Source organism: Anser brachyrhynchus (genome assembly GCF_964034855.1).
Source record: "Anser brachyrhynchus genome assembly, chromosome: 21".
Lineage (NCBI taxonomy): Eukaryota > Metazoa > Chordata > Aves > Anseriformes > Anatidae > Anser > Anser brachyrhynchus.
In genome coordinates this window covers 7,375,134-7,388,418 of record NC_137714.1, presented here as the reverse complement: position 1 = coordinate 7,388,418, position 13,285 = coordinate 7,375,134, and the positions used below count along the sequence as shown (strand labels likewise).

The following is a 13,285-nucleotide window of genomic DNA, read 5'->3' as shown; positions in this document are numbered from 1 at the left end:
CACAAGAGCAGCCTCTCAGCGACAGCCCGTGCCCCTGGTACCGTGGCGGCCAGGCTGGAAACAGGGCTCGCTCATGGAAGGCGGCCAGTTGTTGTGCTGTGGGGTTTTTTGTTTGGGTTTTCAGACACTGCCTCTCTTCACGGGGAGCAGACGAACAGGGGCGACTCTTTCTTTCCCAGCAGAGCAGGGGGTTGCTCAGCACCTCCTCGAGCCTCCCTAGGCTGTGTTGTGAGGGTGGGAGCCCCCTCTGCACGCTGCCACTGCAACAAACCCTTTTTAAAGCAGGGCTCACTGAAATCGGGGGGGTGAATTACGAGCACTGGAGCTGCAACTCCATGTATTCGCATTTCTCCTCTCCTGCAGCGATGCCTGAATCCCCGGCCAGGCACCGGGTGCCCGGGACAGGCAGCTTGCCCTGCTTGCCCCGTGTCAAGAGGAAAGGAGCGCCTCGCAGCCAGGCCTAGCAGGACGGGGCTGCTCCCACGCCTCACCTCTTCACACGTGGCAGGGGGCCTCCCGTGCTGGAAGCTCGCGTGACCCACTTAAAAAAGACAGTGACCCAATTTTGTTATGCCAGGAGTGAAGCCTTTCGTATTTTCTCCAGCGAGAGCTGTCTCAACCAAACAATTCGACTGCATTCGAAGTAGCCCCCTCGCAGCGTAGGAATTTGCAAAATGCCTTTTTTATTGCCACAGACCTACCCTGGGACAGCACCATTTGGGCCAGCGTGTCTCAGTTTAAGAAAGCCCATTTAATACAGAGTAACGGCCCACACTCGAGTTCCCCACTCACTTCCAAAGGTAAGGATTCAACATCCAGCCATGAGATCCTTCCAGTAACCGAGCGGTGATTTCAAGGCAGCAGTGCCCCTGTCAAACAACGCACAGATTATTTCTCATCTGTATTTTTATTTCTCATCCCTTTGTCACTAGCACAGAGGTAATGGGAACGTGCCGTGAGATGGCGAGGGGCACGCTGGAACGTACCCACTTCACAGAAAGCAACCTCGGATGAGAGCTGCGCGACGAGCCCTTTGGATGGGAGGATCAGGTGCCAAGCGACACCCAGATCTCGCTGTAAGGACGAGGATGACAATGTGAAAAGGCAGCCACAAATGCAGAGAGGAAGTGCTAATCAGTGCACTCGGGCTCAAAACAAGGAAACGCCGCCGTTGTTTTATGTGAAACTTTTAGACTCTTGTGGAAAGCTCTGATTTACACCAATGCCCAACCTGGAGCCCTGCTGCTGATGCAACCTTAACGTCAATTAGTTGCACTAAGGCTTCTCAAACCTCTCCTTACAGAGCAAACCAGAGAACGAGGTAGCGAAGGGGTCAAACAAGATTTCTTACTCCTTGAAGCAGTCACCATCGGCGATGCAACATCTGGCTGCTCCGCACAGGTCACCCCACCGCCACCACGGGACCTGACCGCACCGTGGGTCAGCGGGGGGAAAAGAGCACAAGCAGAGCCCTGACAAACAACAAAACCCCCCTGAGCTTCAAAACGAAGTGAATTCAGCCAGCAACTTCTGCCTCTAGTGAAAGGCAGCCAGCCTTTTCTCTTTCGTAGGCAGCACGCGCATGGGAGAGGTTTGCTTTGCGCCCAGGAAGCAGAGATGCGTTTCCTGCAGAGCGGCCATTAACAAGAGCACAGCCCGAATTGCTTCCCATCTTCCTCCAGCGCAAGTGCCGGAGTAACACCAGTTGTTACAAAGCACCTAGTACTCGCACACCTCTTTCAATGACCGTAACCCAGAGGGGAAGTCCTAAAACAGCTCAATGGCTGGGGGTTTTGGGGGTCAAGTAGGCAGGACAACTAAAAGAGTGAAATGCTTGCAGGGATGAGGAGTAACAGCTACAACTCCTTAGGAAAAATTTCACTCGTTCTTCACGTGGCATCCTGGAACATGTATATATTAAAGAAGCCCTGGCTGTCTGTTGCAGCACCAGTGCCCCTCTGGGCTCAGCCCCAGGTGACGGCCACACCACGTCTCTCCGAGCCTCCTTCCATCCCGGGAGCCCCGCAGCTTGCGAGAAGAGCACCCACGGCAGGCTCGTGGGCACGTTTTTCAGCTTCCGTCCAAGAAAGTGCTCCCTCAGCACCACGGGGCTGCTGCGGCCAACTTGGCGGCGGCCCTGCCCCTTCTCCCCTCTGCGAAGGAGACGAAACGAGCCGAGGCTCACCGCCTTGTTCCCCTTGCAGGCCGGCCGCCTCCCAGCCACGGGGGCTGAGCGCAGCGCAGCTGCACGGCGGCGCTGGCCGAAAGAGGAAGTTTTCCTTGACACCACCGCAGCGACACCCTGGAGACGGCGCTTGTGCAACCTGCTCGCGGGTTCCTGCGCGGCTGTTCCCCCGCCGTGGCGCCGCTGTCGGGACTCAAAAATACAACTTTAGCACCACGTTCCGTCACTGCTTCCCTTCTCCCTCAGCAAGGGCCGCAGCTAGGGTCTCACAAGAAGTCTACGGAGAAGTAACACGCACTTGGGTTGATGGGAGCCCTCCCAGTCCCCAGCCCCAAAACCCTGCCAAAGACTGCGTTAATCAGAAAAAATACGTTCTTCTTTTAATGCAGTGCTAATTAGAGAGGGAGAAATTGGGTTTGCCACTTTCTCTTCTGAGAATGTCAACAGTTTCTGGGGATAGCGCTCCTAATCTCTTCCATCTCCTCCATTACATAAATTCACAGCAACCACAGCCTGTAATGAGTTGCGTGTGAGGCCCAAGGTGAGGCAATGTCTTAGCACCTTTCATGCATATTCATAAAAAAACAACACTCAGCAATAATAATATAATCCTGCATGCATGCAAAACGCTTCGCAGAAATCCTCTCGACAGCCCTGTTGGGCAGGGAGGAAAACATCGCCGGGCCGGTCTCACGGAGGAGTGAAGGAACTTGCCCAAGGCCACCCGGCGACATGGTGCCAGGAGCAGGGGCCATAAAAGTTCTCTTGACTCGGCCTCCTTGCACCCTGGGTAACAACAAGAGGAGGACAGTTCCTTCCCCACCACCCATGAACAAATTATCCCTAGCAAACGCCAAGTAATTTGAGAGGAGAAATGAATGAACTCCTATGGAGGTAATTCCAGGAGCGGATCCAGCCCAGGCCTGCCCGCGAACAGGAGGAAATTCTTTCACACACGCACGCATGGGGGGAAAAAAAGAAAGGAAGAAAGAAGAGGGATAGACAACAGTTAGGTGCTAAAATTAGAGCAAAGCTTAATAATCTCTGAATGGGGGATGAAACAGATCGACGGCCCTACCAAGTGAGTTGTCTGAACAGGGACATCATTTTTCAGGTACACAAACTTCTTGCTAACCTGACTTATCCTGCAAAGCCTCTAAGGTGTGCTTGTGGCTTTAAATATTTTCTTGTTGCTGCTTTGAAGGCAAGAACAGACACGATCTCCAAAGCATCCGCTGATATGCAGCTGAAGGGAGGGGGCTGGAGGGGGAGGAAGAGGAGGAGGAGGAGGAGAGCAGTGCAGCTAGCTGAGAACTGTCAGATTGTGTTTGCCATCAAGGAATGCCATTTCCCAATGCCTGAGTTTAACTCTGGAATGAGACGCACGCTGCTGCTGACCCCTCTGCTGACATTCTATAGATTCCCTTATCTCATCAGCCCCTGAGCATCCCGTCCTCACTCCTCCGCGCTCGTGTTCCCAAACTGTCAATCTCGCGGCAGTGACTCACGAGGTTCTGAACCCACCACTCGCCTCTGTGAGTCGCACTATTTTTTCATACATGTCCTTCTGGTTGAGATGGAGAGGCGTCTTATTCTTCTTAAAACTTAAAAACAAAATTAAAAAGAAGCACTGAAAGCAACATGCCCTCAGCACAACAGCCTCCCTGAGAGCGCTGCGTACTTCAAAGAAAAACGCATGAATCTCATTCGGCTCTCCAGTTATGGTGCTGTGAATTAGGAATAATTCCGCTCGAGTCAATCAAGCCACAATCATTATAAAAACCACCATGAGCAAAAGCAAAGCTGGGCCTGCGTCTGTGGGCAGATTTCGGGAGCGACAAGGCATTGCAAAATATATTGCAAGGGTGTATTCGAGCTCAGGTCAGCTCTGCAGATTCTCTCCGTACTCCCCGTCCAACCCAGGTGAAGCTGGGATTGTCTCTGTGCCGCAATCCTCGTTACAGACGGCAGCGGAGTTGTTTGTGCCTCTGCTGGAGGCGATGTTCGGAGGCAGTGGGGCACCCACCACCTGTGCGGCACCGACACGCTCCTGAGGAGGGCGGAGCGGTGCGAGATGGCTGCCAACAAAGGCTTCCTCTGTCATACCGACGTGGCATGGGTGCACCTCGGGGATGGCCTCAGCTCCTTACCTTCTGTCACCTCGCAGTTCCGGCTGCCCCACACGAAGGCTGCATTTCTTAAACTGGAGGAGTTGAGCAAGCCATAAAGGAACCGCTTTACTGCCCTCCCATCTAACACCACTGCACAGAGCAGGAAGATGAGAAGAATAAAATAAATCTGATCTCCCCAAAGCATTTATCTAAACGCTCTGATATTCCGTAAGCTACTGAGTGGCTTAAGCGAAAGAGTTAAAACCCAGCATGCTTAATTTTCATAGAGCACAGACCCAACCATGAACATGCACATCCATACGTTATTGGATTTGCTGGTTTAATCAGCAAGTACCAGTGACTCAATTAGCCTCTTAGCAGTGCCTAAATGCCACTAATTCAGCCCGCTGGCTGCTGCAGCGCACATACACAAGCTTGTCCCCTTGGATTTAGCGGTAACAGCACCGCTATTCTTCTCGTGACAGCACCGGGGGCCCGGGCGGTCTCCCCGGCTCTCCCTCTCTCTGTTCTGCCAACCACACAGAAAGAAAAGACCCCAGGGCTGGCTGCGTGTGAGCCTCGAGTAGGAGGAAAAAGGAATAGGGAGACACTATTCCTATTCATGTTAGAGCTTCAGCCACCAAAAAACCCTTCTTAAAAAAAAAATAATAAAGGAAAGAAAAATGCATTCACAGAAGCTCCTGGTTCAGAGCAACAGCCTAATAAGGTGTTAAAAAAATAAGAATATACTGAGCTAATCTTTAGTAGCCCCTTCCACTGTACAGGGCTTTAACAAATAAGAGGAGCTAGGGCTGAAGCAGCACTGTTCGGTTCTATCCAAGCCACCCTCCCACCACTGCTCCGCTCCTTGTGTTGTTTGGCTGCAGGACAAAGCACCAGCACACACACCAGCGCTTAACTTATCTTTCATTCCCTTGGCAATCTCAACTAAGAACACGTAACGCCAGGGAACGAACCAACCAACCAACCCCGACCTGCCCACTCCGTACGTTCACCAGCACATTTGTTCAGTTAATTTTTGCGACTCGCCTTTATATAATGACTAATTTTCAGGCAGATTGATTCCCCGGTGAGCTGTTGCACATTGTGCAGCCATAAAAGCACGGGTGACAGTCAGAGGAGGTGACAGGAGCACTAGGCTGGTGTTAGGGCAGAAGCCAAAAGGAGTTTTGGCAGCAGCGAGGTACATGTCAAATTAAAGTGACCAAGCAACGACGGCTTCAGAAGTATTGACTCAGTATGAACAAAATGTGCTGTCAAAACACAACGTGTCAGAACTGAGCCCTTCACATCCATTTGACTTGATGACTATATAGAGAATTACAGGTCAGGAGAAACACAGGAGATCCCAGAGGAGGAAAAAAAAAAACTGTACTAATTAACTTCCAATGTGGAAAACAGAGTATTCTTCCCAGAAAACGGAGCCAAAAGACACAGGAGCTCTTCCCGTGCCACTTTGTAACTCTCTCGTCACTTAAAAACGAAGGTTTATTACTAAATGGTCAAAGCTGAAGTCCCTCTAGGTTTTGGAGCCCCAGCACTTGCAGAAGAGGCATCACTGCTTTCAATCCCTCCCGCCAGCTCCCCAGCTGACACCCACTTGGCATCCAAAGGCTCCGCAGGGCCCCGGTAATCATACAGGAGGACATCCATCCACAACAACACCGCAAACACAAAATGAAACAACCGAGGTACTGGACAGTGAGCAGACCTTGCATTCCTACTCCCCTTTCCTCGCTAATATTTATCAGTTTAAAAGAAGGATGCCCAGCCTCCGTTCAGCCTTCGGCATTTCAGCTCAGCAGCCCCGGTCCGAGCGCAGAGCGCTGCTGTAACTGCAGAGCTGCCAGAGCTGCCTGGGGACGAATGCAGGTTGGTTTGGGAATTAGAAGGGCCTAAAGAGAACGCAGGGTCTTAATTACTGCAAACCAGCCAACCTGCCCCAGTGAAGACGGGGTACACGCTCAGCATGCACATCTCTGCATTTCTCAGAACCATTAGGTCCCTGGAATACGAGAACTGTCAATAGGATGGCAAAGGAAATGGCAGTTTCCTGCGGTGCCCACGGCCCCTCTCCTGCTAAACCCCATTATTCGCTGCTCTCAGAGCACCCCAGAAACCGTCGCTTCTCTTACAACTTTGGCTTTACAGAAACAACGGAGCGAGATGGGCAGATCTTTGTAGGATTTTTTTATGTTTAAATGATCAGGCCCAGCCACCCAGGGTGCAGCAGGCATGAACGGGAGGGCACCCTCTCCGTCTGAAGGTGCGACAGCAACTACAACTGCCGCCTGGTTCCCAGGGAAAGCTGCCTTTCCCTAAACGCCTTTGTGAGCAGGCCAGACAGAAGTTCTGCCCAAACGAAGAGACCCCAAGCAGCCAGAGCAGGAACGCAGAATGTTCACAAACGTTCTCTCGAGTAGGTGATGTTACTGCAGCTCGTGGACATTTTGTCTTCCCTTGTCAGAAAAGCTGGCTTGCTAATTTATGGGCAGAGTGGGAAAAGCAGAGGGAAACAGACAGACACAGAATACTTAAAACAGGCCTCAGAATGGAGACAAAGCTCCCCTTTCACCTCCTGCTGCTATTTACCATCTGGGATCCTGAAAAGGGGGTGATGGGTAGCTTTGTGATAGGTTTGGCAAGGGGCAGGACATTTAGGATTTTCTCTGTGTAACGAGGTCATGTGTCAGCGCCTTCACAGCACATGGGAACACAGTCCCAAAGAAGGTTCAACAAAAGGGTTGCCCCGGCCAAACTGGAAAGAGATTCTATGAAAAATAGAATGGCACTAATACAGGTCCTTAATGAGATTAATAATAATAATAAACTGGGCGAAAACGTCCCTGGAATCTAGCTTGGAAAAGCACAGAAAAAAATGAGGAGTTCACACATCCCAGTTACAAGTTGGATGCTATTTGTTAGTACATTTTTAGAAATGGGATGATGTTTAAAGGTAAAAAGAAGCTTCTAAACCACAGCATTTACACTTCTGTTTGGAAGCCCAACAGGCCGGTACAGTCCACGTTTGTTAGCTTTTGCTTTCTTGATCCCCCCACGTTGCAATCAAGGGGGCAAGACGGGATTGTACAAAACGTACTGCAGCCTCTGCGGAAAGGGAGCAGCACCCGGTGTCACAGTAAGCCCCGATATTCCCATCTGCACTACTGGGGGACAGACACAGCAAGGGCTGAAATCCTAAACGTCACAAGTGTAACTTTTTTATTTATTTCTCATGTGGCTTTATTTCACAAAGGCATTTCATAAAAGCAGGTGCATGAAACGAAGAGCACTGGTTTAGAAATGTTTTCCCTGGTTTTATAAAAAGAATTATTAATAGGGTGAGCTTCTCATCATACAGTACCACCGTATGTCTCTAAACGAGGTCCTTTAAATCAAACCTCCTAGCCTGTTGCCCAGGCTGGATGTCTGCTGACTACAGTGATTTCACCGACGCTGCTACTGCAGGCAGCATCTGGGCATTTGGTAAATTATTTAAAATCCATGCAAGCAGCACGGGCACTGAACTGCTCCCTACAACTAGTGCAGCAGTTGCTTACCCGTGAGTCTCAAACCCCTGGCTGGTAGAAACCACGTTTTCCGGTCAACAACCTTTAAATTGAAGATGGCACTGATGTATCATCAGCTGTACAGTGAGGTTAAAGACGGTTTGCTGGGGAAGGCGAATGAGACAAATTTCTAGCTCTGTTGATGGAAAGTCACAAAGTTCAAGCCCAATCCTAAAGAAATCCTTTAGGACAGCCGCTGGTGAACATCTGCAAGACTGCGGTGCAGGGGGCTCTAAGTGAAAATGTTCCTCCCTAGCCTCTCCTCTACCTATGTACGTGCACACACACGTGGTGAGCCACGGCTGTAGGCTGCAGGCAGGAGAAGGAGTCGCCATCAGCACGTCGCTGTGCCACGAGGAACAGATGGGGGCTTTCAGGCCATCACAGCGAGGCTTGCAGTGCAGCAGGGTTCACAATGGCTCAGTCCTACAGCAACTGGCCAGCCACACTGGGACATTCCTGCCGTAAAAGCCCTACACCTACCATCCTAAGAAGCCATCGGTGAAGCCACCTGGCACCAGATGTGCTCCCAGGCGTCTGCTCCTTCAGGCAGGCCCTGCTCAGCACCCTGCCACCCAACGCTCTCCTTCCCCGCCTTCCTGAATATCGCTCTGGGGCTTTGGCGGCACGCTGATGAGCAGTACCAGGCATTGCAGGGCGCTCCGTCCCACCCTCCCCTCGCCGTTTCAAGAAGCCAAACGCGAGGCCCCAAGCCAACAGCGCCCTGGTACTGACACCAGAACGGCAGGCACGGCCTGCAGCGTCACAGAATGAAACGGTGCCGCTCACACATCCCCAGCGAGAAGCTGGGATACAAAATCCAGCCGCGGTTCTGCACCAGCACGACCGCGTTTCGGGTATGAGCACCGGGTTCCTCCAGCTCTGCAGCTGACACAGCAACACGCCGGCTTTCTGCAGCGGGGCAGAAAAGCGACTTGCCCAGACAGAACTGGCAACAAAGGCAACGAGTTAACGCACCGCACGGCAGCTAGAGGAGGCAGCCACCCCAATACCATGACTGGTGTCACCCAGCTCCCAAAGCAGAACAAACAGACGGCCTTTCACTCCACATTTTAAGCAGAAAAATCCCTTTTTTTTTTTTTTAAAAAGGTATTGTTCTCCTCCGAGACAATAAACAGTCTGCTTTCTCGCCGCAGCTCTGAAAAGAGCTTTGCAAACAAAGGGGCACACACACAGCGGCAGCACAGAGGTCAGGCCCACGGGGCGATACCCAGCCTTCGACGGTACCCCTCCCCGCCCCCCCCCCCCAAAAAATCACAGTTTTGATAGTTCGGTGGAAAAAAAACTTAGCAAATTTGCAACAAAACTGTTAAGTAATTAAGGCAAGACACTTCACACATGAACTTAAACTGCTAATTAAATCCCCCCTGCTTAATTGACTAGATTTGCATATCATTCAGTGAGGAATGGGAATGGCTCGGGCGTTACACAAGCCCTTCCTTGTGCTGCACAAGGCTACGAAATAAACCAAGGGTAACGAGAAGAAGCAATGACAGTTTCTGAATGAAGGGGAAGTTTTCAGCAGAGATTTTCAACATTTTTTCTAGAACATCAGCACACGATAGCTGACTCCAACCGTAATATCCAGAAGCGCAGTAAATGTTTTACAGCCACGCCAGCTCCTGCCCTACTCCAACCTGCCATCGCCACCTGCTCACGTGCACAGCTCTCAGTTACCCTCAGCATTGGTTTTATGCCCCAAAAAATCCATTTCTACATTAAAAATCTTAATTTTGTTAACAACGGGAGAAGCAGTACCAACGTTGGCCCCTCTCTGCCACTGAACTTAGCAAGAACTTCAAGAGGTGAAAACTTTCAGACCTAGAGTAAGGGGGGAAAAACCACCCTTGGACTGCGAGATCAACTGGAGTCAAGGAAAACATGCAAACATCTGCCCGCTGCAGTGCTTATACACGACCGACAGCATGCGGGATGGAACTGCCCTGCTCCAAGGATGCCAACTGATGATTTTGTAATTGTATTTAAGTGGACCAGGATTTGGAGTTGAAACACAACCTCCTCGCAGCACAAACGGACTCCTTGGTTCGGGCTGGGAGCAGAGCAGAGCTAGTACCTGCTCCCACCTGGAAGGTTCCCCCCGTGGAAATGATGCTAACACACTTCCCTTCTTAACCCAAGGGACTCTGCAGAACACAAACCTGCTGGGCAAGCCAGTGAATTCAGATATCTGAAACCCAGATATATCTGCTCAGCCTGCACGACAGCACTTCCTTCCAGCTCTGAATGTTGTACTTGCACAACAGAGATACTTCCACAGCTAAGAAGTGTTGTTGTACGCTATCAAATTCTCTCAGTTCTGATCTACTGGATTACAAAAAATAAAAACAGAACAAACCCCATTTTTCTCATTTATCTCAGGGCAAAAGGATTTGATATGTAGCCCCTGATAACAACATCAGCACACTTGTGATGCCTAGCGAGTTGCACCATGACTATAGTAACAGGATTATACAGGACCACCACCAAATTTACTACTTGTAAAACGTCCCAAGAAAAGGGTTGGTGCTCTGAGCTGCCTCTGAGTAGCCCACTTTTTCAAGTGAGGCCTCTTAACCCAATAAACTAAGAACAAACTTGTTAACCTACCAGCAGCCCCTCTGTACCAGAAATGGAAACAATCGCATCTCGGAACATGTACTTACAATTTTACAAACAGCAGCAGGGACAGCCACGGGGTCAGCCTGACGGTGTTAGGTGCCAGGAACTCGGCCGATGCTGCCACCAACTCCACGCCCTCCCCAGCTGTAACAGGGGCAGTGCGGCCCTAAGGCAGCACAACGCTCCCCAGCTGGGTTCGCTGCCACAACCGAGCATTCAAAGGGCAAAAGCTGGGGGCTGCACCTCCCCTGTACGGAGGTTTTATATAAAGAGATGGACATTCAGGTGGATTTATCACAAATCCTTATGACGATCTCTTTAACGCGACACACATAAGCGGTTTGGTTGGCTGGCTTTTAAACCCTGAAATTGTTTTTGAATTGATCTCCTGCTGCCCTGCCCGGGGAGGGGAACAAGGACTGCAGACAGAGCTAAACACAGCTGCCCGCTGTAATTTCTGAGTGGTCCTGCAACTTCCTCATCTGATCCTCGTCAAACAATCAGCAATGTAAAAAAAAAACATCGTCAACACTCATTTGTTGTGCAGACTTTCCTGCTCCCAGCTGAAGCGACCCCATGTTAAGACTGGAAGAGCTACTTTCTTCTTCTGCTAGAGCACTTGTTGCGCTACGTAGGAGAAACCGAACCGCAACGGAGTTGCACAGAGCTAATGCTGCTGGGAGCGACACAAGAACCATGGTCACTTTTAAACTCCAGTCCGAGAAGAGAGCCCCTCACAATGCAGCTCGCTGAGCTCAGGGGGCCGTGGAAGTCGGGCTGGCAGCCACCGACAGCGCCTTCCTTTCACATACCAAGGACATTTTTTATTTCCTTTTTTTTTTTTTAATCGTCAGCTGGTATTAAAAAAAAAATCCATCTTCACCTCACTTGTAAAGGTTATTTCAGCCTATTCTAACATTTTCCCCAATGAAGGGGGCAGCTGCCATGCCAGCTGGGGGCACGGCCGGTTTGGCGCAGCGGTTCCGAGCGTTCCCCCCCGCCCGTGTGCCCTGCATGCGAAGCAGGCGGCTGCCCCGCCGCATCCAGGGGGACCTCACTTCCTCCCTCGCGAACAAGCAGCCCATTCAGCAAAAGGGAAATCCCGAGATGCACCCGGGCAAAGGGCCTGCCGAAGGAGCTGGGAAGAAAACCAACCCCCACCCCACAAGGAGTCACCAACGCAGCAGGAAGAGCAGCCACGGAGCTGCGATCGCCAATCCACTTCTGCAAACCGCTGCTTTAGGACGCGGATCTGCCGTGCCCCTCGTGTAAGAAGTTTTCCAGGGTAGCAATTCAGCTCGGTCCTACAGAAACATAACCCCCAGAAATGAGCATCAGCCCCAGCAATGCCACCACAGAAATGGCAGCACGCCGGCTCAGGGGAGCGTCTGCACGGTTATTGAGGTCAACTCTGCGGAGTGAATTTGGAGCAACTCAATTGTTGCTTTGCAATTATAATCTAAAGCAAATTTTGTTGCTATTTTTAAAAGGAAAGTAAAAAACGGGCATTTTTTCCCCTAGTTAAGAAATTTGGTGGAAACAGGATCCATGTGTCTCCGTATTTGTGTTCCCTGAGCCCTAACGCTCACGTGGTGACATCCGAACTGTCCATCCAGAGGTTAATTCCGACGTGACTGCGGATTATGGGTTTAACTGAGGGAATCACAAGTTTGAGGAGGGGGCTGATAAATAAAAGAGCTCATTTCAAGAAAAAATCCCCCCTAAATAACAGAGCAACATAAATGTAAGGGTTTTCACATCTGCCAAGATGGGATCCAGCTGCTCTGCCAGGAGATGAATGAACATCCCTCTTAGAATTTCTTTTCTTAGAAAGAAACAGATGAAGTTTGATTACTCTGAATCCACGGAAATCAAATCGAGTTGTAACGAGAAAACCGCACTGATGCCTCAGTCCAGCTAACAAGAGCAAAGTTGATGCATTCTTAGAAGCCTAAATGTTAAATTTGCATGTACGTTTGTAAGAGCAGAGTGTAAATGCAGAACAGAATTCTGGAAAGAAATCCCACTGCACTCCCATGAGTTGACCAAGATTTCCCCTTGCAAAATCTCAGCAGAATTTGACCCCCACTTTATAACCAGAGAGAAAACGCTGGCTGCAGGCAGAAGCTAAGACAAGTGATTTCCACTCGAAGATGCACTTTGAAGCACTTGGACCAAGCCCACTGACTTCACTGGAGTCAAACCACCGAGCACAGCGCCACCAAAATGACCTTCCCCGACGTAAAGCACGGCGCCACCGCAATCCAGTTACGTTTGTACTTCGGGGTCTCTTTTGAAGCATCTCCTATTTCTTCCCCATACTTGAATCAGTTCCTGGTGTGGTTTGCGTGGCAGCACAACAACGCTGATGCCATGACTATTCTTCAGGCACACCAGACAAAATAAACTGATTAAAGACCCCCAAGGTCTAGACCACAGCGTCATTTAAAATACTATCTTGGATGTAATGGCAAAAGTTAAACTCGTCCACACGCTTCTAAACGTGGCAGTTGAGAGGTGTAAGGCAGTGGCTGCTGCCGCCAGGAACCCCACATTTACCGTCCCCGCAGCTGGCATTGGTATAGCTTCCCCGATAGCTACACCCGAACCGATGAAGCTTTACCAACTCCACCAAAATCAATTTCTTCCCAACCTTGGTCTAATTGTCTGGGGTTTTCTGGTTGTTTTTAAAGACCAGGCTGTTCCTGGGTTCACAGAATTAGAAGCTGCTGTCAGAAAAACCTCAGCCGCGCGCCACA

The 13,285-nt window shown here is 50.5% G+C and overlaps 1 protein-coding gene and 1 long non-coding RNA gene across 4 annotated transcripts in view; one reads left to right on the top strand and one right to left on the bottom strand.

The window, feature by feature from the left end:
• The window catches only part of SKI (SKI proto-oncogene), a 135,847-nt gene that overhangs the window by 82,661 nt on the left and 39,901 nt on the right, over window positions 1–13,285 (bottom strand). The gene's annotated exons all lie outside the window — the stretch shown is intronic.
• Window positions 1–13,285, top strand: part of LOC308181346 — a 79,468-nt gene extending 66,183 nt beyond the window's left edge. The window contains exon 2 of the long non-coding RNA XR_013941426.1: window positions 1–13,285. This exon is cut by the window's left edge and continues 34,357 nt beyond it. This is a non-coding gene — a long non-coding RNA (uncharacterized lncRNA).